The following is a 23,999-nucleotide window of genomic DNA, read 5'->3' on the forward strand; positions in this document are numbered from 1 at the left end:
TGGGGGCGGGCCCGGCGACGACGCGTGGAAGTAGGGAGGGGACTCGCTCACACGCACCTCACTCGTAGCGCGACCGTCCGCGCTCCGAGAGCGGCGGGGAAGCTTCCTCCGAGCGCCCTGCAGTGCGCCCCTCCCCCACCACCTCCTCCTCCTCCCCTGCGCCAGCTGCCAGCCACCAGCCGGAGCGGGGGAGCCGGGCTAACGGTTACCGCCAGCGCCAGCGCCGCGGTCAGAGCGCCGCCCGCCGCAGCCCGTCCGCGCCGGCCCGGGGAGGAGCTCCCGAGGCCATGGAAGCCCGGCGCCTCTGAGGGGGATCCGGCGCGCGGGGGCCCGAGAGCGGAGGCCGAGCCCGCAGCGGCGACGAGCGGCTTTGGCGGCAGCAGCGGCGGCGGCGGCGCAGACGAGCAGGATGAGGCACGGCCGCCCGGGGGCGTGCGGAGCCGGGTCCCTGTGCGCGGCGCCCTCCGTGTAACCCCTGCCGGCCGCGGACCCCTGTGAGCCGGCCTCCCACCCTCCGTCCCTCCCCTCTTCCCCCGCCAGCCGGCCAGCCTGCCCGCCCGGGGCGGCTGAGGGGCCGCGGCGGAGACGGCGGGCGCGCTCCGCGGGGCAGCGGCCGGGAGTCCGCGGCTGCGGGGCGGCGAGGAGCCCAGGAGCAGGAGAGGGCGCCCCGGGAGGCGACGCCGGCCCTGGCCCCGGCCGCCTGCACCCGCGTCCTCCCGCACCCGCGTCCTCCCGCACCGGCCCGGGGCAGGGTCCCCGGGGACCGCGAGCACCACGACGAGGAGCCCGAGGAGGAGGTGAGGGGCTGCGGGCTGTGCGCGGGGCGGGAGGCGGCGGCCCTGGCCGTGGCAGTGGCCGTGGCCGGTTCCCTTTTTTTTTGTCCAGCGTCTCGGAGGGAACTTGTTCTGACGCCCTGCAGATGCTGTTGAGGGGCGGGGGGCCCGCTTCCCGAGGACTGGCGGTGAGGGTCTAGGTCACCTCCTCCCGGGGAGGTGAGGGTCTTGGCCCTGCAGTGCTCCTGGTCACTCCCCCGGGGCCCCCCAGGCTTGTTGCCGCGCTACTATCGGTCTGGGAAAGTTATATGAAATGGGGGGAGTCTGGAGGTATAATAGGTATATTGAAGTCCGGAGACTGGCCTTCTGGACTTTGGCCCCTGACGTCCTCAGGCCAATCCTTTCTATTCCTCAGCAATGGGAGGTCACAAGTGACTGATATCGAACATCCCTCCCCTCCATCCCCAGCCCCCAGCCCTGGGGTGGGGGGTCCGCAACCTCATGGCCGGCTTTAGCTGGGATAGGAGGCAGCTCCTTTTTGGCAGTTGCTAAAAGCGAGTTTCGATTCAACTGTAGTTTGACATTAAGTTAAGAGTTGCTTTCCTTTACAAAAAACGGAAGTTTTTGTGTTTTTAAAAAAATGAACAGAAAACCCCTACACTGTAGCTAAACATGGCCGTGGCACTTAAGCTAATGGGGAGGAATTTGGAGCCACGGTGGTTAAGACCTGGACCTTCTATTTCTTGGGTGTGCTGGAGACAGGTGGGGAGGAGATGCTGAGACTTACAGGTTAGTAACTGAACCTCTTCTAGTTCTATAAGAAGCCAGGGCTTACCACAGTTTTGTAAGTTAGTAGGCCTCAGTAAGTGTTTGGGGATAGATAAGTAACCCCTTTCTTCCCCACCCCATTATTTGAACTCTGGTATGACAGTATTATTGATAATATGTTATTTTTCCCATACAAATTAATAAAATGTTATGACATGCCACATTGATGAGTCAGTATTTTTAAATTATTCTAGAAGTCGTGGTGGTTTGCATTGAATCTTCCACACTCTCACCTGGGTAGGCTTGCTAGAGGGGGAGGAAATTGGGTGTATGTGTGTGTGTGCAGTGTGTGGCTGTAGAACAGTTCTTTGCATCAGGCTTATGACCTTGGCCTCATTATGAGCATAATGCTCAAACCATCTGAACTAACCAGTCCCCAGATGGAATAGATGATGTTTTCTGTATGTGTATTTAGTATGGTGCATCCTCATTGGGATGAGGAAGTGACCCTCACCCTCAAAGGCTTTGCCAGTGGAGTACAAACTCTGGCCAGTCCAACAATCTTAAAAGACTTTCAGTTAGGAATAGACTGTCTTATGAAGACCAGTCTCAAAAAGTTTAAGAGGCTCATCACCAGGAAGTTGGCCAATCAATCAACAAGCATTTATTAAGCACTTACTAAAAGTTGGGTGTGGAGAGTATAAAGAAAAAACAAAAATAGCCTGCCTTCAGGGAGCTTGTCTTTTGATGGGGTGGGGGGCAGAGAGGAAGGGAGACAATGTGTATATAGAAAGGTATATAGAAGATATATATAGTGAGTAGATGGAAGGTAGCTTTAGAGGGGAAGGCAGTAGCTTCTGGGGAGACCAAGTAGTGCTTTTTTACCATAGCTTGTTAAACTGGCTCCTAAGACATAAAGGGGTTGCAGTTTGTGTTGGCTGAGATAGTATTCATGCAATGAAATCATTCTTTTGAGGGACTGTTTATCTGCAGTACAGAAATGAAGCAGTGTGGTGTAGCTGATTGATAGAATGCTAGACTTGGAGTCAGAATCAGAAAGCACTGGCTCAAAGCTGGCCTGTTAGCTGTATCAACCAGAGCCATTCATTATATCAGTCTGTTTCCTCATCTATAAAATAAGGATAATACCACCTGCCTCAGTTGTTGAGGGTTGTTGTGAGGTATGTATGTAAAGGGATTTTCAGATCTTAGCACTATATAACTCATTATTTAGACAAAACATTATGTTGTAGAATGGAAGTTTCTTGAGGGGAAGAATTGCGTGCGTGTGGTGACAAAGAATTGTAGAATCCTAGAGGTGGAAGGGACCTCAGAGGTCACCTAGTAAAACTTCTTATTTAAAGCATGAATTCCCTTTATGTGTCTGGCATGAACTCATCCTCCCATTTGAGATTGAAGCCCTGTCTAAGTTCTGGAATAGGTATTGCATCTGATCTCTGCCCCCTTGATAGAAGAGGTATTTAGTCTGCTTGTAGTACATAATTATTTTAAAATACCTAGGCTGCAATACTTTGACTAATAAATCCTTCAGTAACAAAGCTCCATTATAAGGAAGTTAGTCATGTTGGAAAAAACAAAAAAAACCCTAAACCTTCAAAAATCACAGAATTAGGATAAGCTGGTTCATGTAAGATCATAAAGCTGATTTCTTTTAAGGAGTGGGTTATAAAACTGGAGAGCATTCTTGTATAGTTAATAGATAAATGATTGGATAAAAATTAAATTTTTATGTCACTGTGAGCTTCAAAGATCAGCGATCTGTCAGGTAGAAGAGAAATTTGCTACTTTTAGTTTGCAGCCAGAAGAGCCAGAAACCATGTCTTTTTGGCTGTCTTTACAACTCCTTGCCCCCCTGTGATACCCCTGCCCACGCAGAGAAGCAAGTCTGCAGTAAAACTGTAGCAGATGTGTGCTTCACATGTATTCAAAAGCGCAAAAGGCATGTATACCTGCACATATACATTTTGTCTAACAGAATATGTTCTATAACATCAAGTCAAATGTTAAAATTCTTGTCAGGATGCATATTTTGTATTGTCTGGAACATGTGACATGATTTAAGATAATGATATTTTTGCACCATAACCTCTTCTTTTTTTTTAAAATTTTTTTTATTTGGTGTCCTGTACAGGGGTAGAGAGCCTGCAGCCTCAAGGCCACATGTGGCCCTCTAGGTCCTCAAGTTTGGCCCTTTGACTGAATCCAAACTTCACAGAGCAAATCCCTTTAATAAAAGGATTTCTTCTGTAAAACTTGGACTCTGTCAAAAGGCAGAACCAAGAACCTAGAAGTCCACCTATGGCCTTGAGACCAAAGGTGTCCCACCCCTGGTCTAGAATGTATCCCTGTACCCATTGTTATTTCTCGATTTGTTAAAGTCTCTTAAAACAAAGTGTGTTGTTGGAAAACATTGAAGAGATCACTGCATTATGCTCTTTACTACATATCACTTGAATTTAAGATTGTTCCAATTTCTGATTTAGTGGATAAAACTAGAAAGCTCTGAAATGAGAATATATGTAAAGCACTTTGAAACTCCACCAAAAAAATTAAGCCAGGGCTGTGTGACAGTAAAAAAAAAAAAGAACTTTTTTTTAAAAGAACAGATATAAATGATTAAAATTACTTGATTTTAAAATGGAGAACTGAGAGTTTAATATTTTAATTAATGTAGTGTCCTAGGCAGCTCTCTGAGACCATGGGTTGTAGGGAAGATGCCAAGCTGAATTGGTAGAGGGAGCTTTCTTGTCTGAAAATTTCCCATACTAATGAAATCACAGCTCCAGTCCCTTTTATAATAAATGCAACACATACCTTTCTTCATGAAAAAGTTTCTCTGTTATTATTGTCATTCACTTGTGTCTGACCCTTTATGACCCCTTTTGGTTTTTTTTTTAAAGTTTAATCTGCTTTATTAACATTTTCCCCATCCTTTTTTTTTTAAAGTCTACACAATTAAAAAAAACCAATAAATTAAAATCTGATTTGTAAGATTTGCCCAGTTTCAAGGTGTAAATGTTCACCCTGGAAATTCAACAGTCAACTTAGCCCCAGCAGTCTCCAATATACCTCTGCATGTACATTTCTATTTTTAGCCTAGATCTCACCCATTTGGGATTTCTTAGCAAAGATACTGGAGTGGTTTGCCATTTTCTTCTCCACTTCATTTTACAGATGAGGAAACTGAGGCAAACAGGGTTAAGTGACTTGCCATGGGTCACAAAGCTAGTAAGTGTCTGAAGTCGAATTTGAACTCAAGTCTTCTTGACTTTAAGCCTAGCATTCCATCCACTCCTTCACTTAGCTGTCCTTATCTATTGTTAGGAAAATTTTAATAATGTTAATTCAAGGAACAGTGTGGGTCAGTGGACAGGGGACAAGATTTAGGGTCACAGGCCCTGATTTCTGATCTCACTTCTCTGTGCATTACCTTGGCCATGTCATTTAATTTCCCTTCTGTCTTCGGTTCTTCAAGCAACATGTATTTTAAAATGTAATACAGTTCCACATTATGATGAGTAAAATGAAGAGAGGCAAAGAGAGAGGCAGATGGAAAAGAGGAGAGAAATGTAACCCATAAAGAACTACAGGAGGAGCTCTGTCCAAATCTCTCCTCTTCCATGAAGCCACCTGTCTTCAGCCACACTGTTTCTATTCTCTGTGCTCTTATTGCACTTATTGTTGTTATACCACACTTAATTCTATTTTATGTGTTTTTGGTGTAGATTTCCCATCTGGATAGTGAGTCCAGGGGGCTGGGAATATTTTTATAGTGTATATAACATCTACTTGTGAACTGTAAAGCACTATACAAATGTGAAGACATTTTGCTTTTGATAGTGTTGAAAGAATACTTGTTGAAAGGGAAGCGTTGTAGATTCTGAAGTATTATCAGATGAACTATTTTTATAACACAATCAGAGTTGGAAGGAACTTCATTGGTGTAATGGACAGCTTTTTGAGTAGAGCTGGATAACCTCTCTAGGATTTTATAGGAAGGTTATGGTTCAGCAGTACAAGTCTGACTAGATGACCTTTGAGGTCTCTTTAGACTCTGAGACTGTCTAATTCTGTGAAGTCATTTAGTATAGCTTCTTGTTGAAGCTTGCATCTCATCTACAGTGTTTCCGATAAGTGGCCTTGCCCCTTTTCTATTTGAAGAACTCCAGAGATAATAACATCACTATCTCCTGAGGTAGTCCAGTCCACTTTTTGACTACTCTAATTAGAAAGTTATGTTGAGCAGAAATCTTTCCTTTAAATTATATCACTTGGTCCTAGTTCTCCCTCTGGGGGGACACACAATAATTGTAGAACTTTTTTTTCTATGTGGCAACCCTTAACAATATTTGATGATTGTAATCGAATTCCCTTTTAAGTCTTCTCTTCAACCTTAATATTCAGCTGATTCTCATACCATGACTTTGAAACCCCTTGACAGTCCAGATCACTCATGGATCTTCTCCCTCCAGTTTTTCCTTGTCCTTTCTAAAATGTAATTCCCAGAGCTGAATATATTTTAAATGTTACCCAACTGACTAGGTTAGAGTTCACTAATACAATCAGTTCCCTTATTGCAGACACTATTTCAGTGTTAGAATCTCATTGTTCATTACATGTGAGCACAGATCCACTGAACACCAGAATTAGCCCTTGTCCAAAAAAACTTACCTGTCAATCCTTGGCCTTTTAATCACCTTCTTAGACTGCATTAGTAGACATAGAAGATTGCATTATTAGCTTTTTCAGCTGCTATGTCACATTGATAGCACTTAGTTGAGTTTGGAGTTCACTAAAGCCCCGGGTCTGCTTCACATGAGTAGTTATCTAGCCATCTACTCCATCCTGTATTTCCTTGTGAGCATGATTTTTAAAAAAATAGGACTTTATTTTTTTCCTATTCATTTGATTTTTACTAGATTTTGTTCAATGTTCCAACCCATCTTTTTTTTTTTTCTAGTCCACTTCCTTTATCCAGTATATTAGCATGAAACTGGGAATTATAGCTGCTTGTAGTCTCTGCTGCTGGGGAGGCTGAGGCTACTGGATTGCTTGGGTTTGAGAGTTGTGAACTGTGGAAGGTCTAAAGCCAACCAGGTGTCTACACTAAGGTCTGGTGCCAATATGGTGTTCTTCCCGGAGTGAAAGCCCTCCAGATTGACACTGGCTCACATTAGAGAACTGGAGCAAGTTAAAACTTCTGTGCCAATCAGGTTGGGAATCAAGCTATGGTTATTGTACTTCTACCCAGAGAAGATAGGGAAAGCTGGGAGGTCCAGTTGTCTACAAATTTGATAAGCATGATATGCTTGTCTTCAGGTTTTTTTATTAAAATGTTGAATATAACAAGGCCAAGCACAGAGCCCTATAGCACATCCCTAAAGACCTCTTTCTGGGTTTACATTGATGCAGCACTTTGGATTTGAGAGTTCAAATACTTCCTGAATTCTCCTATACTGTAATCTAATCAACAAAGCATTTATTAAACACATACTATGTATAGGGACTGTGCTTTCTCTCCATGATGTTGGGTGAGGCAAATTTTAAAAAAAGCATTAAACATCATAATTATACTCCAACTAATTACATTTAAATTTATTTCAGTGTATAAAGTGTAATAGCACATTCTTAGTTCCTTACTATAAGTCTCCATGAAAGGGGAACTATTATCATTCTCATTCACTTTTCCTCATGTGATTGTAGTTAGTATGTATGACATTTTTCTGGTTCTATTTTTTTCACTTTGCATCATTTTACAAAAGTCTTTCCATATATTTTTTGTGTTCCTCATTGTCTCCATCTTAACTGCTTTATAATATTCTATTACATTTATTCAACCATTCATTCTCTAAATTGGCAAAATTTAATAGGCATAGATATGAAGTCTAACATAAGGGTATAATCTGGGTTGCCAGTGATTCTACTTTGAAGATTCACTGCTGCTGATATTTAAGGAAAGCACTTGTTTAATTTTTGGAGGGAAGTTGAATTATTTGCAAATATTTAAATTCATTGTAACTTGAGATTTGTTATTACAATTCTTTTTTAAATTAATGTTTATTGATTTATTTTTTTATCACCATAATTTCTGCCAGTATCGCTTACCATCACCAGAGAGCCATCATATTAATAACAAACATTATTTTAAAGAGAGAAAAAAGAAAAAAGGAAAAGCAGCAGAATTGGATAAGAAAATCTGAAAATATGTGCAATATGCCCAACTAAAGGACTTTCCCCCTTTTCAAAGGAATAGAATGTGAGTGTCTTCTTGTATCTCTTCTGTAGAACCATTCTTGATCTCTACCACCACTTTGACTACTCTATTTCCTCCAGACCTTAAGGGAGAAAGTCTAGGACCCTAACCCCAAGAGCCTTTGGAATAACAATGTTTCCATCCCATCCCATTGGATAGTATTCTGGCAACTACTCCTGCAGGTGCTAAACTCAAATCTATTGAACATTCAGAAAAGAAAGATCTTGTCGCTAATGGCCTAGTAGTCAATGTCAGTAGGTTTAATATTATGATATCAATATCATGACCATTGACAAATGGTCAAAGGATATGCACAGGCAGTTTTCAGATGAAGAAATTAAAGCTATCTATAGCCATATGAAAAAATGCTTTAAATCACTATTGATTAGAGAAATGCAATCAAAACTGAGGTACCACATCACATCTATCACATTGGCCAACATGACAAAACAGGAAAATGATAAATGTTGGAGATGTGGGAAAATTGGAACATTAATGGTTGGTGGAGTTGTGAACTAATCCAACCATTTTGGAGACCTTTTTGGAACTATGCCCAAAGGGTTTTAAAAATGTTCATACTCTTTAATCCAGCAATACCACTAGGTCTGTATCCCAAAGAGATCATAAAAAAGGGAAAAGGACCCACATGTACAAAAATATTTATAGCAGCTCTTTCTGTGGTGGCAAAGAATTGGAGATTCCCCATGAATTGGGGAATGGCTGAACAAGTTGTGGTATGTGAATGTAATGGAATACTATTGTGCCATAAGAAATGATGAGCAGGCAGGTTTCAGAAAAACCTGGAAAGACTCGTATGGACTAATGCTGAGTGAAGTGAGCAGAACTAGGAGAACTTTGTACACAGTAACAGCCACATTGTTCGATGACTAACTTTGATAGAGTTAGCCCTTCTCAGCAATGCAAGGATTCTACATCCAAAGAAAGAACTACGGAGTCTGAATGCAGATGGAAGTATACTGTTTGCTCTTTTTTTTCCTTCTGTTGTGTTTTGTTGCTTCTTTCTTGTGGTTCCTCCTGTTGGTTCTAATTCTTCTTTACAACAACTAATGTGAAAATATGTTTAATAGGAATGTATATGTAGAGCCTAAATTAGATTGCACACCTTCTTGGGGAGGGAAGTGAGGAGGGAGGGGGAAAAATTTAAAACTCAAAAGCTTATGGAAGTGATTGTTGAAAACTAAAAATAAATAAATTAATTAAAAAAAAGGTTCATTGTCAGAAACGGATATGATTTTATCAGTGGAAATTACATTAAAGAAGAGGCATTACCATCTGCTTGCTATTGCACATCTGCTTTGCACTAAGGTCATTTTAGTTTCTTTAGAAATATTTAAAAAATATTTCTCTCATCTACCTTTTCAGACTTTCCCCTCTTTTACAGTTTGTAGAAGTTTAAGAACTGAAGTCTTTCTTAGGGAAATAGGTTAAGGGTGATAACCAAATTTATCTTCTTTAGATTCTTGACTTCCTCATCTCCTGAAGCTATTGGTTTATTGAAGCACTCAAGGAAAATGCTTTCCTTTGCTGCTCAGAAAGGATTGAGTTATTGATCTAGATCCCTGGGAAGAGGCTTTTACTTTTGGCCTGGAGTGATCTGAGAAGGAATTGAATAGAGACTATTTTGCGGGAATGTCAACCTCAAATTGTATTTTAACATCATATAACTTTTTTTGTCTTTAAGAGTCCCATAAATATTACTTCAAGTCGTCTTGGTTTGAGAGAGATGTCAGAAGGGGTGGTGGTGAGGTGGGACTGTGACAGTTCTGCCATTTCCCAAGATAGAAATGGCTTAGATATTAAGATAATGTTAAATTAAACAAGATAGAGGACTAGACACTGTAGTTATGACCTCTCAGACCTCCAAAACGTGGATTATGTGCAAGAGATGAAGTAATTTCAACTGTTCTTCATGGTCCAAAACAACAAGAACCCAAACAAGATAAAAACTTGTTGAACCAACAATAGAGAAGGCTGATTATACCTAATCCCTAGAAGGTTTACTTAGTGCTCCTCCCCCACTGCCCACTAGGCCTATGTCAGCAGGACTATACAAGCTAACCATGGGTGCAACAGAACTCAACTTTACACTCCAACCCCCTTCTCTCCTCTCAGTGCCCTGGAGATGCCAAAGACGGAAGCTTTCTCAGTATGTGACAACGATGTGATAGGACTCTGTGTGGCAACAGTGGAGAACTAAGGAAAAGAGGAAACTGGAGTAGGATGTGTATGTGACACTCTACTAAGCCTGAGGGAAAGAACCCAGCATATAGTTGGGACCAGTTCTGTCAAGCCAGATGTTACAGTCGGGGCAAAGACTAAAACTGGTGAGCTCTGAATAGACCAGCATAGGAGAAAGCTGAGGTACCTGTGAGGTCCAGCAACCCTAAAGAAAACCCTATTCAAAGGGGAAAGGAGTCAGTGAGTGATAGGGTACTATTATAAGGGGAAAATAAAAGACTGAAATTGCTCATAATCTCAGGAGGTAGAAAACTCGGTTGAAGACCTTGAGCATAAGCAGCTAGGTGGCTCAGTGGATAGAACATTGGGCCTGGAGTTAGGAAGGCCTGAGTTCAAATCTGGCCTCAGACACTAGCTGTGTGACCCTGGGCAAGTCACTTAACCTCTGTTTGTCTTAATCCACTGGAGAAGGAAATGGCAAACCACCACAGTATCATTACCAGGAAAACACAATAGACAGTATTGGCACGCTATGGTCCACGGGGTCATGAAGAGTCAGATGTGACTTAACAACAACATAAGCAAATCAGCCAGTTGTTAAGATATTACTAACAGAAGGGAATATAGCCTCCAAGTCAGGTAAAAGAGTCCATCTAAGAATAAATATTTAAAGACAAAGGAAAATGAATCAGTACTTGAGGCAGAAGACCTCATGGATTCCAAAGAGAGCATGGAACTATGCTGGTTATTCCTGAATGTTTAAAAAGAGACATGAGAATTGTGAAAGTAGAATTTATGGCCCACATAATAGTAATAATTAGAAGAATAGAAAAATTTGATCTCATGGTGGCAAGTCTTACCAAGTGAGGGAGAGAATAACTGATTAGGAATGCAAATACACCAAAGTAAAGGACAATCTAGAAGCAGTAATGTTAAAGGAGAATATGATCTTTATATAAGCAAAACATATTGATCTCAAAGATAGGTTGCACAGAGACAATTTAAGGACTATAGATCTTTCAGAAGAACACAAGTCAAAAAACCTGAACAGTGTAATGTAAGAACAGCATAGTGCAAGAAAGCTGCTCAGAACTTCTAAACACAGAAAACAAAGTGACAATAGAAAGAAAACACAAATTTACTTGTAGAAATAGGAAACAACTATATGCTATAAACTGCAAGACACTTATGGGTTAAATTGAAAATTCCACTGACAAAACATCAAATTCTGCAAATGACTAAAAGTCTTTACAAAGGAAAGGAAATTGAATAATAGTTATTCTATACCCACTAGAAACTGCAGAAGGGTATGGAATATTTTGTTCTGAAGAGGAAAGGAACTTAAGATGCAATCCAAAATGACCTCCTCAGTAAATTTGAACCTAACCATTAATTAAAAAAAGATGGATGCTCAGTTTTTTTTTTTAAGGGCATTTGAAACATTTCTAGAAAGAAAACCAGACCTGAAGAAATTTATATCTCAAAAAACTCAGGCAACAAAAATACAAGAAGGGCAGACATAATAATCAAGGAAGACAATAACAATAAAATAACACAAAGACCTTTGAGACTTCTTTCTAAATGTACAAAAGGAGACAAAAGTGAAAGCAGAAGTCAAAAAGAGGTGATAGTGGGAAAACAAGGCCAGAAGCATCATGGACTAAATCCCACACTATCCTGCCTACAGTAGGAAAAAAATATTTTTTGGTACGACTAAATTACAGAATGGGAGGGTACACAAAAAGGAGGAGGGGTGGAAGAAAATAAAGGGCGCTATGTGATATACCTTAATCAAATCAAATACTAACAGTGATGTTACCTTAACAGTGAAAAATACATCTTACAGTTCTTAGTAAAGGGAAGCTCTAGAGCCCGTAAGAGAAAGGGAGGCAAAAGGCGGCAGGATTGAAAAGAGGGGAAAGAAATAGGCAAATCTTGCTTCAGTAGTGGGAGGGGGTACCACTGATGAATGCTGCCATGCAAAAAGAGAGATATTCTATAAAAGGAGCTTGTGACCTTACAATGGGTACAATCTGTTGGTATTTGGTGCTTAGTGAGACCCCTCTTTATGCTTTAGGAGAAGGGGAATGCTGGGAGCAATTGACACCCAGAAGAGTGGGAGGGCATGGAACCAAAAAGGAGATTTCAAGGCAGATGGGGGAAAAAAACGACCATAGAAAGGGCAAAAGTCAATAATGAACTGCAGAATCAGGGACATAGGAAAATGCTCTGCCATGGCTCATTATCCTTTCTATCTCCTGCAGGAATTGGAATTTCTAAGAGTGAGGCACAAAAGAAAAAAGGGAGGTTGGGGGCAAGATCTACAAGGCAACAATATAGAAACTATTAAGAAGAGGGAACCTAAAATACTTAACTTAAAAACTTTAATTCCATGATGAATGCAGAGATTAAAAAAGGACTAAATAAGTACAAGGGCCATGAATCAAAGAATAAAAGGCCAGACTATACAGAAAGAGAAGAAAAATAATGAAGAGAATGAGTGAAAATCACTTTTTTAGAAAAAAGGCACAGAAAATGAAATTTTGAAAGCTGACAAAACAAGTGAAAGAGGAGGAAAGGAAGGGAGATTTTACTTGACTGCTTACCTGAGAGGAGAAAAAAGAGGAGAAGAAATAAATAACTAGATAAGAACAAGAAAGGAACTAATGAGTTGAGCAAAATCCCAAAATTTGGGAAAAGGGTAACAGAAGTGGGAGGTTTTGAAGGTGAGGGGAAGAGAGCCTTAAAGTAGATTAAGTTAAAATAATTTAAGAGGCAAAATATACTGTATTTACAGAGGAAGAAGAGAAAATCCTAATTTGGGGGGGGGGGAAACATCTGAGACAAAATGGAGTGTTAAACTTGCATAAGCCTAACTCTCATAACTTTAAATGTGAATGGGTAAAGCAATCCATAAAACAAAAAAGAGTGAGATTGGATAAGAAAACAAAACACCACAGTCTGTTGCTTACAAAAAACAAACCAAACCTAAAACAAACCAAAGTAAAAAAAGAAACAACAAAAACACCAAAGAAATACACAGAATAAAAATGAGGGCCAGGAAATAATTTTGCTAAGCATCAAAGCAAATCTGAAAAAGGAAGAATTGTAATCATGCTGTTGTTTGTCCTTCTGCAAAGCAAAACACAAAAAGTGATAAACAAGGAAACTTACATTATGTTATAGGAACTATATACAACAAACAATTATCTTATTAATAAGACTACAAATGCCTTAGCATATAACTTCAAAAGGAGGAATTTTTTTAAATAGCAGATTTCTCCTATAAGAGCTCTCCTTTCTCAAATATATAGAGAACTGAGCCAAATTTATAAAAATTAAGAGCCATTTCCCAGTTGATAAATGGTCAAAGGATATGAACAGGCAGTTTTCAGAAGTCAAAGCCGTCAATAATAATATGAAAAAATGCTCTAAAACACTAATAAAGAAATGCAAATTAAAACAGTTCTGAAGTACCACTTCGCATTTATCAGATTAGCTAACATGACAAATGCTTGAGGGTATGTAGAAAAATAGGTACACTGATGCACTGTTGTTGGAGAACAATTTGGAATTAATGTGCTAACGGCTGTAAAACTGTGCATACCCTTTGACCCAGCAATACCACTCCTAAGTCTATATCCCAAAGAAGAAGCCAGAAGCCAGATTGTAGAGAGTTAGAATAGCTTGCCCAAATTGGGAAAAACAAAACAAAAATAAACAGAAACTCAGTGCTGGTGGTTTCTTATTCATTGCAAGTGGAATTGCAAATTAGTAGAATCTTTTTGTAAAGAAATCTTTCAGTATGGACTAAGAGTAAAATTTTTTAAGAAGTATAGCTTTTCCTGTTGGGAATATGCCCTAACAGTGTTATCAATTGAAAAAAGATTTTTTTAGCAGAATATTTATAATTGAAGAAAATTGGAAGCACCCTAAAATGTTCAACAGCAGGGGAATGGTTACATACATACATACATAATACATTAGTATAATGAATAAGGTAATATAATTAAGATTGAGAAATATAAGAATCATAAATTTAGAGGTACAAGTGCAAAATAAGGAAACTTGGGGCTGGAATGGGTTGTGATTTTTCCACAGCCACAAAGATAGTAAGTGGCAGCACTGGGATTTGAACCTAGTCCTTGGACTTCAAATATACTGTTCTTTACACATGTGGTTCCCATTTTGGAATAGAATAGGTGACCTTTATATTATCAACATCCTGCTCTTTTCAAGTGGGCTAAAACAGAATTATTTCAATTCAGTTAAATTAAACAAATATTTATTAAGTGCATACTCTGTAAGACACTTGCTAAATCTCTGACATAACAAAGAATAGTTTCTTGCATGTATGCTTTTCCTGCACATCTTTTGTTTTTTTCCTTTGGCAAAAAAGAAAGACTTTTTTTTTTACACACATTCATTTCCAAATATGCCCCTTTTTCTTCCCAGTGAGCCTTTTGCCCAACTTCTTCCTCTTTACTAGGCCCACACTTTCTCTAAAAGCTACATTTCTATGTAACTCTATGCCTTCAACATCAGGGTCAAAATTAAGGAGACCAAGCTCATGGCCACATTTCCAGAAGATCAGAATACATGAGCAAATCTTTAATTTTTAAAAAATAGTTTAATCATTCCTTTTGACATGCCATTTTGGAAAGAGTTGTCTGGGGTTCAAACTATGTTTGCACCTACAATTACAAAAACAGATATGGTTGTAAAGTTCTTTAGTGGCAGTATTCTATAATGCAAAGAAAAAAAAGCAGAACTAGAAGAGCAGTGCACATTAAGGCTTAAAGAGGAAAAATGAAGAAAGAACGGACATAAATTATTTTTTAAAAAATTAATTGATTTATTTTTAGTTTTCAACATTCACTTTTATAAGATTTTGAGTTTTAAAATTTTCCCCCTCCCTCCATTCCTCTTGCGCTAAGATGGCTTGCAGTCTGGTACAGGCTATATGTGTACAATCTTTTTAAACATTTCCACATTAGTCATGTTGTGAAAGAAGAATCAGAACAAAAGGGAAAAACCATGAGAAAGAAAAAACAACAACAAAAAAGAGAAAATCATATGCTTTGATCTGCATTTAGACTCCATAGTTTCTCCAGATGTGGATAACATTTTCCATCATGAGTCTTCTGGAATTGTCTTAGACCATTGCATTGCTGAGAAGAACTAAGTCTATCAAAGTTGGTCATTGCACAATGTTGCTGTTAACTATGTACAATGTTCTCCTAGTTCTGCTTACTTCATTCAGCATCAGTTCATGGAAGTCTTTTCAGGTTTTTCTGAAATCTGCCTGCTCTTATGGAACAAAAGTATTCCATTACATTCATATATCACAACTTGTTCAGCCATTCCCCAGTTGATGGGTATCCCCTCAATTTCCAATTCTTGACCACCACAAAAAGAGCTGCTATAAATATTTTTGTACGTGTGGGTCCTTTTTTCTTTTTTATGATCTCTGTGGGATACAGACCTAGTGGTATTGCTGGATCAAAGGGTATGCACAGTTTGATAGCTCTTTGGACATAGTTCCAAATTGCTTTCCAGAATGGTTGGATCAGTTCACAACTATACCAACAATGCATTAGTGTTCCAATTTTACCACATCTTCAACATTTGTAATTTTCCTTTTTTGTCATATTAGCCAATTTGTTAGGTGTGAGGTGGTACCTCAGAGTTGTTTTTGCATTTCTCTATTCAATAGTGATTTAGAGCATTATTTTCATATGACTATAGATAGCTTTAATGTCTTCATCTGAATACAGCCTGTTCATATCCTTTGACCATTTATTAATTGGGGAATGATTTGTATTCTTATAAATTTGACTCAGTTCTCTATATATTTTAAAAATGAAGCCTTTATCAGACACACTGACTGTAAAAATGGTTTCCCTGATTTCTGCTTCCCTTCTAATCTTTGTTGCATTGGCTTTATTTGTGCAAAGCCTTTTTAATTTAACGTAATTCAAACTGCCCATTTTGCATTTCATAATATTCTCTATCTCTTGTTTGGTCATAAATTCTTCTGTTCTTCATAGATCTGACAGGTAAACTATTCTTTGCTCTCTTAATTTGCTTATGGTATCACCCTTTATGTTTAAATCATGTACCCATTTTTGACCTTATCTTGGTTTATGGTATAAGATGTTGGTCTATGCCTAGTTTCTGGCATACTGTTTTGAATGGAGATTTAGAGGGAGTGATAGAAAAGCCATGGCATTTTTTTTTTTTTTTGCTTTGAAATTCACTAACAAATGTAAATACTTAAATTAAACTTAAAGCAAGTTGCATTGGGCAAATTGATTTGATGTTAATGTTTTATGTAAATAAAATTTTCAAAAAGAGCACAGATGTGAGAGTTTCCTTTTGAAAGAATGAATGATGCCTATTCCACAGAAAGGGAAAGGATTGGTAAAAGTATAGTGAAATTTTTAGGTGGAAATGAGGTGAATTTTGAACTTAGTAAAATAGAAGAAATCCCCTTCTAAGTGAAGAGAGTAGGCATGCGATTATGAGTTTGAGGAAGGTGGAAAAAGATTGGAAATTAGTTCTTTGGGGAATATAATGGGAAATCAGAGTAAGAGGTTTACCGTGCTATAGCAAGATTAGCATAAATTTGTAGCAAAACAAAAGATGGCTTTGTGACTTTTTCTAGCAAATCTGGGTAGCCTGAGAGTAGCAATTATCTAGCATTGGGGAACAGTAGATATTTAAGGGAAGGTGAAAGAGTATAGGGTACTATTGAGAAGATCATTGAAATGGCTAACTATAGGATCCAGTCTGAGTAAGGAAGCAAGTAAAACCAGAAAAGTATTGAAGGATCATTAGAATTGGGAGGTGTCAAAGGACCAGAGGTTACTAGGATTGTAGAATACCTTCGGTAGGAATGAATCAGTAGGAATAGTGAAAGGAGATTGTGGTTAGAAATGGAATTTTGAGTTTATGGTCTTAAAAGTGAAGCAGTTCCAAGTATGGCAGTGCTAGTGAAGAGGAGTGGGGATAAAGATGAAGGTAATTGAACCTTGGTATTAGTGTTATCACTGTGGATGTTGAAGTCTCTGAGGATGAGGAGAATATAAATTATTTGAGAACAGAGACTGTCTCATTTTTGTATCCACCAGTGCCTAGCACATAGTAGATGTTGATTGAGAATGACAGAAGATGAAGTAGAGAAGAAGACTTTGAACCCAGATACTGAGGTCATTGAAAAACGTGGGAACATGTTCTGGTTTTGCTGATTGCAGTTTTTCCCCTCTCTCATAGAATTGCCACACAGATTGTCTTAAGGCATAGTTTGGACCATGTTGATCTCTTAAAAATTTCCCATTGTATTTATGATAAAATATTAATTCCTTAACCCTGGCACTTAAGGCCCTTTACAGTTTGACTCCTACTTACCTTTCCATCCCTTCAGTCAAACTGGACCATCTTCTGATCCATAAGCTCCACATGCCATCTCCTACCTTTATGTGGTCAAAACTGCCCTTTTCTTTCAAGGGCTATTTCACTTCCAGAAAGCCCTCTTGGATTCTCCCCTCCCCCCTCCTCCAAAAGAATATTTTCTCCCTCTTTCACATTTCCTACAACACTTTGGATCTCTCTTTTACCTCCATCATTTCTTATCTATAATAAACTTATCTGTATGCCATTGTAACCCTTCTCCCCTTTTCTTCTCCTCCTCCCCCAGCTCTTTGAGGGCAGGGCATATTTGCCTTTTATATCTTTTCATTACCAATGCCTACTATAGTGCTTTGGACACAGTAGATGCTTAATAAATATTTGTTGGATTTGCTATATCAGATGATGATAAAATAGAGATAGATAAAGATGACAGAGATAAAATTGTTTGCCTGAACATGCTTAACAGTTTTTGACTTCGCAACTTTATAGTTTATTGCAGGGTGTTAATATATGGAAAATATGGCATGTAAATTATCTTGTTACATAATTAACTAAGGTACTAAGACAAATTTGTAAATACCTTTTAATGATTGGTATATTTTGCTTAGGGCAGAAGTAGATAATTCTGGGTGCTCATACTCATATGAGCCCAGGTAGCCAGCCTTTCCCTGTTCTGTCCCACTTACTGGCAACTCGAAGCCCTCAGAGGTGGTTCTGGGAACCTGATTGTGAAATCTGCTACCATTTGTCAGAATTTTTTTTCCTCAGGGCCTTTTGAATTACTGGGGTTCTCCTAGCTTCCTGCTTGCCCATCAGTGGAGTGTGATCATAGGAACTTATTCCTAAGACTGATTATTCTGTAAGACAGGTAGAAAAAGTTAATAAATGCTTTCACAAACAAATTATCTGAAAAATAATTCCAAAGAACTTGAAACCTATGATAAGCATATATGATAATACTGGACTAAATGGCAGTGTTGAGGAAGGGAGTCTTATGATGAAATGAGGATGAAATCATTGATATAGTGAGATTTCTTTTGAAAATGCCCAGGGGAACAATTTGGTAGGGATTTGCTAATCCAAATGTTATCCAGAATTCTGTCTGATACATTCATTGTTCAGGAGTAGTTTTAGAAATACATCACTTTTACTGACCATAGATCTTTATTTTCATTAACAGATTATTATACTGTGTCAGAATACCCAGGTTCCCCTGTGGCAGCAGCTCCCAAGGATTCTCTTGTTCCCAAGTGAAAGTGTGAACGGGGAGGGGAGAGAGAGACTTCAGTTTTTTTAAAGTGAAATGTTGCAAAGAGAAGTTCATAGAGCTAGTCTCTGGGTGAGAGGAGACCACATATAACTTTCAAATATTTATTTTGAATCCTTCATTGGTGTTCAAGAATGGCAAAACCATGTGACGTACAAGCTTGGGGAGGGGAAGATCAGGAAACGTATTTAAGCTACTGTTACGTGCTATATAGGCTTATTAGAGATTAGCAATGACTTGAGGGGTTTTCATTGGTCTTTTGTACAATTGCAAGGGGAAGAATTGAAAGGCCAAGATCTTGCTGAAAAAGTTTTAGCTAAGAAGACGTTAAAAAGCAAATGTGTTGTGAAATAGTCCCATTAAGGAACACTCTACCATTTATTAGTGGCCTGGTCTTGAACAAAAATACCTCTGGACCTCAGATTCTTCATCTGTGAAAAGAAAAGATTGGACTTGATGTTCTCCAAGGTCTCTTTGTGGCTCAAATTTTATGGTTCTTAGTTTGAGAAATGGGCATTTTAAAATCACCACCTCTATATTTTTATACATGTTGGTCTTCATTTTAAGGTCTCTTTTAACGAACCAAAAAAGCATTTTGTGGGAGGTGGGGGGAAGGGAATGAAGGTTAGGATAGGGCCTACAATTTCATTGGCATAGTGAACCCTCTTGTTAGGAAATTCCCTTAGCCAAAGCAGTTGAGCACCTTCCCTGGAAATCATAATCTTAGAGTTCCTAGAGTACCATGTCATAGGGCTTGTGTGTGTCACAGGCTGGAGGTGGACTTGAACCCAGGTCCTTCTGGCTTAACCCAGATCCTAGTTGGCTTTCTACTACACCTTGCTGCTTCTGCCTATTATTTAGGGTTCTGATATTGAAAGTAACAAAAATACCCACCTTTGAATCCTTTCAGAATATTAGGGGTCAAAAAAGGGGTCATAGTAAAGTGAGGAGGGTATTGTCCTAGTTTTGGAAAACTTAATAGTAAAAGAATGAGTTACAGTAGGACAAGTAAACTACAGATTTGGTTTTGCAAAAATTGCCAAGGTCAGGGTGCTTTTCTACCTGGGCTGATAGTAAAGAACCAGAAGTAGCTAAGAGAAATAAATTTATATTCCAGTAAACTTGAATAACTATTTTTCTGAGGCATCATATAACTTGATAACTTTTCCATCTTATTATCTTTACCTTCTTTCACATGTTTTCTTGTATTCACAAGTAGTACATACATTTAGAAAACTTCCAGAAGGTTGTACAGTTATTTCCAGGGTAGAAGGACTTAGGGAGATTTAGAGATCAGAGTGCACTCTGGATGGAACTCAGTATGGAAGGATATATGGTGATAAAAAAGGAAAGGAGCTAAAGGACCACCAGCCTCTGGGATTGGCAAAAGGAATAATAAAGTTGTTAGAGTGCTGGACTCACATAGACATCTCAAATTCAGCATGTCTAAAATAAATTTCATTATCTTTCCTCCTAAGCTCTCCCTCCTCTTGGCTTTTCCTATTTTTTTTCTAGTTACCTAGGTTTACAACTTTGGGGTCATCCTCAGCTTTTCACGCTCACCCCTGTATCCACTGAATTGCTAAGTCTTGTCCATTCTGACCCCATAGTATTCTTTCATTTCTCTGCAATCATATAACTACCACCATAGTTTAGGCCCTCAATCATCTCTTACCTGGACTGTTGCAGTAGCTTCCTTGTTCAGTTGGTCTCCCTATCTCCCATCTCTCTCTTTTCCAATTTGTCCTCTGTACATTTGCCAAAGTTATATTTCTAAAGTGCAGGCCTCACCATGTCACTGCCTTGCTTAGGAAGTATCAGTGATTCCCAAGTGCCTCTAGAATACGTTGACATTGAAAAACTGTCACAATCTTATTCTACTCTACTCTTCCAGACTGATTTCAAATTACTTCCTCACATACTATGTTTCAGCCAAATTGGGCTATTTGCTGCTTCCCTTACACTGCATTCTGGGGCTGCTCCGCTTGTCTAGGACGCTCTTCCTCCTTACCATAGCCTTTTGGAATCTCTAGTTCCCTTAGGTGCCATCTCTTACAGTGGGCTTTTTCACGTTTTCACTTCACTGTTTAACCCTGTGCCAGGACCTCAACCCTCTTTGTCCTTCCTATCCCCAAAGAAATTACTCTGTGTTTATTATATTCTTATTTACCTGAGTCTATGTTATATCCTCTACAGTAGAATATAATAAGCTCCTTGATCTCAGGAACATTTTCACTCTTTAATTTCTGGGTCTTTAGTAAATGATTAATATAACTACTTAAATTGAATCACATGTAGTAGACAGCTTAAAATTGATGCATTTCCTTCTTTCCTCACATTCCTCCCAGTTTTTCTTAGTTATTAGGAACACTGGGGTCTTCATTTTTAGTTAGTAGAAAGGATCTTTATAACATTTTCTTGATGTGGGCTTTTGGATTTTTGATCTGACCCTTGCCAATACACAAGTAGGTTCTTTGAAATCCCAATCATATTTCTGTGTATACACTCCTTAACACCTTTTCATTTCAAAGACTATGGTCTTGGAAGACAGATTCATATGTTAGTCTACAATTCTTTAACCCCTTCTCCAGAATTTTTGGGTCTTTTCCAGCCCTTTGCTTGCCAGGATTTGCTGTACCTGTTGTACCAACCCAAGTGAATGGTGACTTGCTTGAGAAGAAGTGAGCTGATAATCTTGTATCTTGGTGCTTTATTCCTTCCATCCACTTTCCATCATCACTCTCTCTGGAGAAGGTAGTAACAACACACATTTTTATCCCATCAGTGAAGGGGTGGTGGGGTTAGAGGAAGGAAAGGAAAGAAAAGCATCCTGAAACTTGATCCAAATCTGTAGGTATTCTTGAGATTTTTGAATTCAAATTCTTTGCCTACGATTATTCAGATTCTTCATTTGACTGATGGTAGTTTTGGCTCTGCAAAAACAAAACAAACCCAGTCTCACAAACCCACTCCCACACACAGATTCATCAAAACTGAGAGTTTATTTGATATTTTTACACAGTAATCATTCAGACCATATTGACTTAACTGTGTTTCACTTTACTTCTGGCTGAGGAGCAGCTGCATCTTATCTTCCTCACTTCCTGTTTGTCTTTACTAGTGGGAAGTTGGTCTGAAGTTACATTTTTTCTTTCTTTTCTTTTTATTTTGTTTTATTTTGAAGGATGCCTTAGATTTAGGGAGGTTGTGGTGGTATGGTAGATTAAATATATGCATTATGTAGTTGAGGGTTTTTTTTTGTTTTTGTTTTTTTAAAGAAAACATGCTGTCTATGCTCAGTAGTGTAAAGTAGATAAACAAAAGCACTGTCACTTTGGGCCATCTCCTGGTAGGTGGAAATAGCTTTGTTAAACAGAACTTTATTATGGAATTTTATTAGTAGAATTTTACCTATTTATAGTTGCTGGGATTGAGCCTTTGGTTTTCTTTGCTTGAATTATATGTTAAATCTGTGATCTAGATTCACTGTCTAGTCTAATTGCCTATTTGTGCTAATTAAAGCTCCAGATTTTATTTAGAATTTCCTTAATGGCATATTAAGTATCCTCAACAGTATAGATAGTGTAGAGATTATGCAAGAAACCATGTTTTACTATAAGTAGATAATTGTTTCTAGAAATAGGGGTTGAGAAGAACAGGTATCATCAAAAGACTGCAGAGGTAGTATTAAAAAAACTAGAAAAATTATTTTAGGATCCTTTTTTACTCTGAATAACTTTTAAAAACAATAGCTTACAATAGCCTTTTACAATTTGCAGTGCACTTTACACTCATTGTCTCATTTGATATAATAACCTTAAGGGTTAGAAAGTATTTTTCTTCTAGTGATTTTATGACATAAGTAGTTTTTCTTTTGCTTTGGATCTGTGATTTCATCAGTGTAGGGAATTCCTGTGAAATTTTCTTTGCCTCTAGAGATTGACAATTTATGTATTATTGAAGTTTCTGGGGTACTCAGAGAGTGAGTGATATATGCCCAGGATCATATAGCCAGTTTTGTAAAAGGCAATTTGAATCCATATCCTGAGCCTTGTTCTTTATCCAGGCTGAATAAGTGATAGCTCCCTTTTACAGCTGAGAACAATAGTGACTTGCCTACGTTATCAGCAGGCAAAACTTCTGAGTGCTGCCAAACCAGATTAAAATGTAATTGGGGAATGTTTAACAAAATAAACAAAAATACAGTACAATATAGATAATATTAATTTGTGGTTTTTTAAGTCAATGTGTGACCTCAAGGATTCATTTCTATTTGAGTTTGACACCGTTGTATAGATCCTAATTGTGATTTGGGAATTGAATTTAGTCCTGTAGACTAAATCATCTTTCTGTTATACCACTGCTGCCTTAATCTAATAATATTTATTTATTATAGAGAATAATGATTTAACTGTTTTCACCAGTGCAGACCTAGTTTTTAAATGTGGTATTATCTATGTTTTATTCATTTTTATTTTTTTAAAAAATGTTTTCCAATTACATTTTAATCTGGTTCCAGCTACACTGGAAGTATTGCAGGCTACATGCATCCCAGTTGTGTGTTCTCTTATCTGGACCGTAGAGATAGTTGAACTTGCTATATCTTGGATGTATAATTTCTGTTTTGGAGAGGTTTAAGAGGTGGTGAGGATCAGATAAAATGTCTCGTCCTCCATCTTGTGGTCTTGTGACCCAAAAATCCCCAACCCCCTCTATAGATAGATGAAGGAGGAAACTATAAAAACCGTATAAAGTGTTAGCAAATGTAAGTGTCTAAAGAGATATTGGTAAAACAAAATGAGACTTGTGTTTGAATTCCAACTCTGATACTTAGTAGGTATGTGGCCTTGGTTGGGCAAGATACTTTATCTCTTTGGGTCTCATCCTTACTTGTAAAATTAGGGAGTTGGATTTTGTCAGTTAATAATCATTTATTAATTGCTTATACTATGCTATGAGCCAGGGATACAAAGAAAAATAAAAATAATCCCTACCTTTGAAGACCTTATACAATAACGTGGGAGACAACATGTAAATAAATTGATATATACCTGATACATAGGGAGTCAATTGGAGGTATCCCTAGAGAAAAAAAACTCAGTTGAAGGGCAGGGAGCATCTTGCATAAAGTGAGACATAAGCTGAGTCTTGAAGGAAGGTATAGATTCCTAGAGTTGGAGGTAAAGAGAGAAAAACATTGCATCAGGATATTTAGCTGCTACAGCCTCCTTTGCAATAGCTACCTCTTTGATAATTTTAACATTATGAAATTGTTTTTGAATCAAAACTTGCATTAAAAGTTTCT

At 38.6% G+C, this 23,999-nt stretch overlaps 1 protein-coding gene across 1 annotated transcript in view; it reads left to right on the top strand.

The window, feature by feature from the left end:
* Window positions 1–717: 717 nt before the first annotated feature.
* The window catches only part of GALNT1 (polypeptide N-acetylgalactosaminyltransferase 1), a 158,089-nt gene continuing 134,807 nt past the window's right edge, over window positions 718–23,999 (top strand). Inside the window, exon 1 of the mRNA XM_027868941.1 lies at window positions 718–797. The gene's annotated coding sequence lies outside the window, so the exon portion shown is untranslated. The remainder of the gene's footprint in view (window positions 798–23,999) is intronic.

The sequence above is a fragment of the Vombatus ursinus genome, unplaced genomic scaffold (genome assembly GCF_900497805.2).
Source record: "Vombatus ursinus unplaced genomic scaffold, bare-nosed wombat genome assembly UNPS02014791.1, whole genome shotgun sequence".
Classification (NCBI taxonomy): Eukaryota; Metazoa; Chordata; class Mammalia; order Diprotodontia; family Vombatidae; genus Vombatus; species Vombatus ursinus.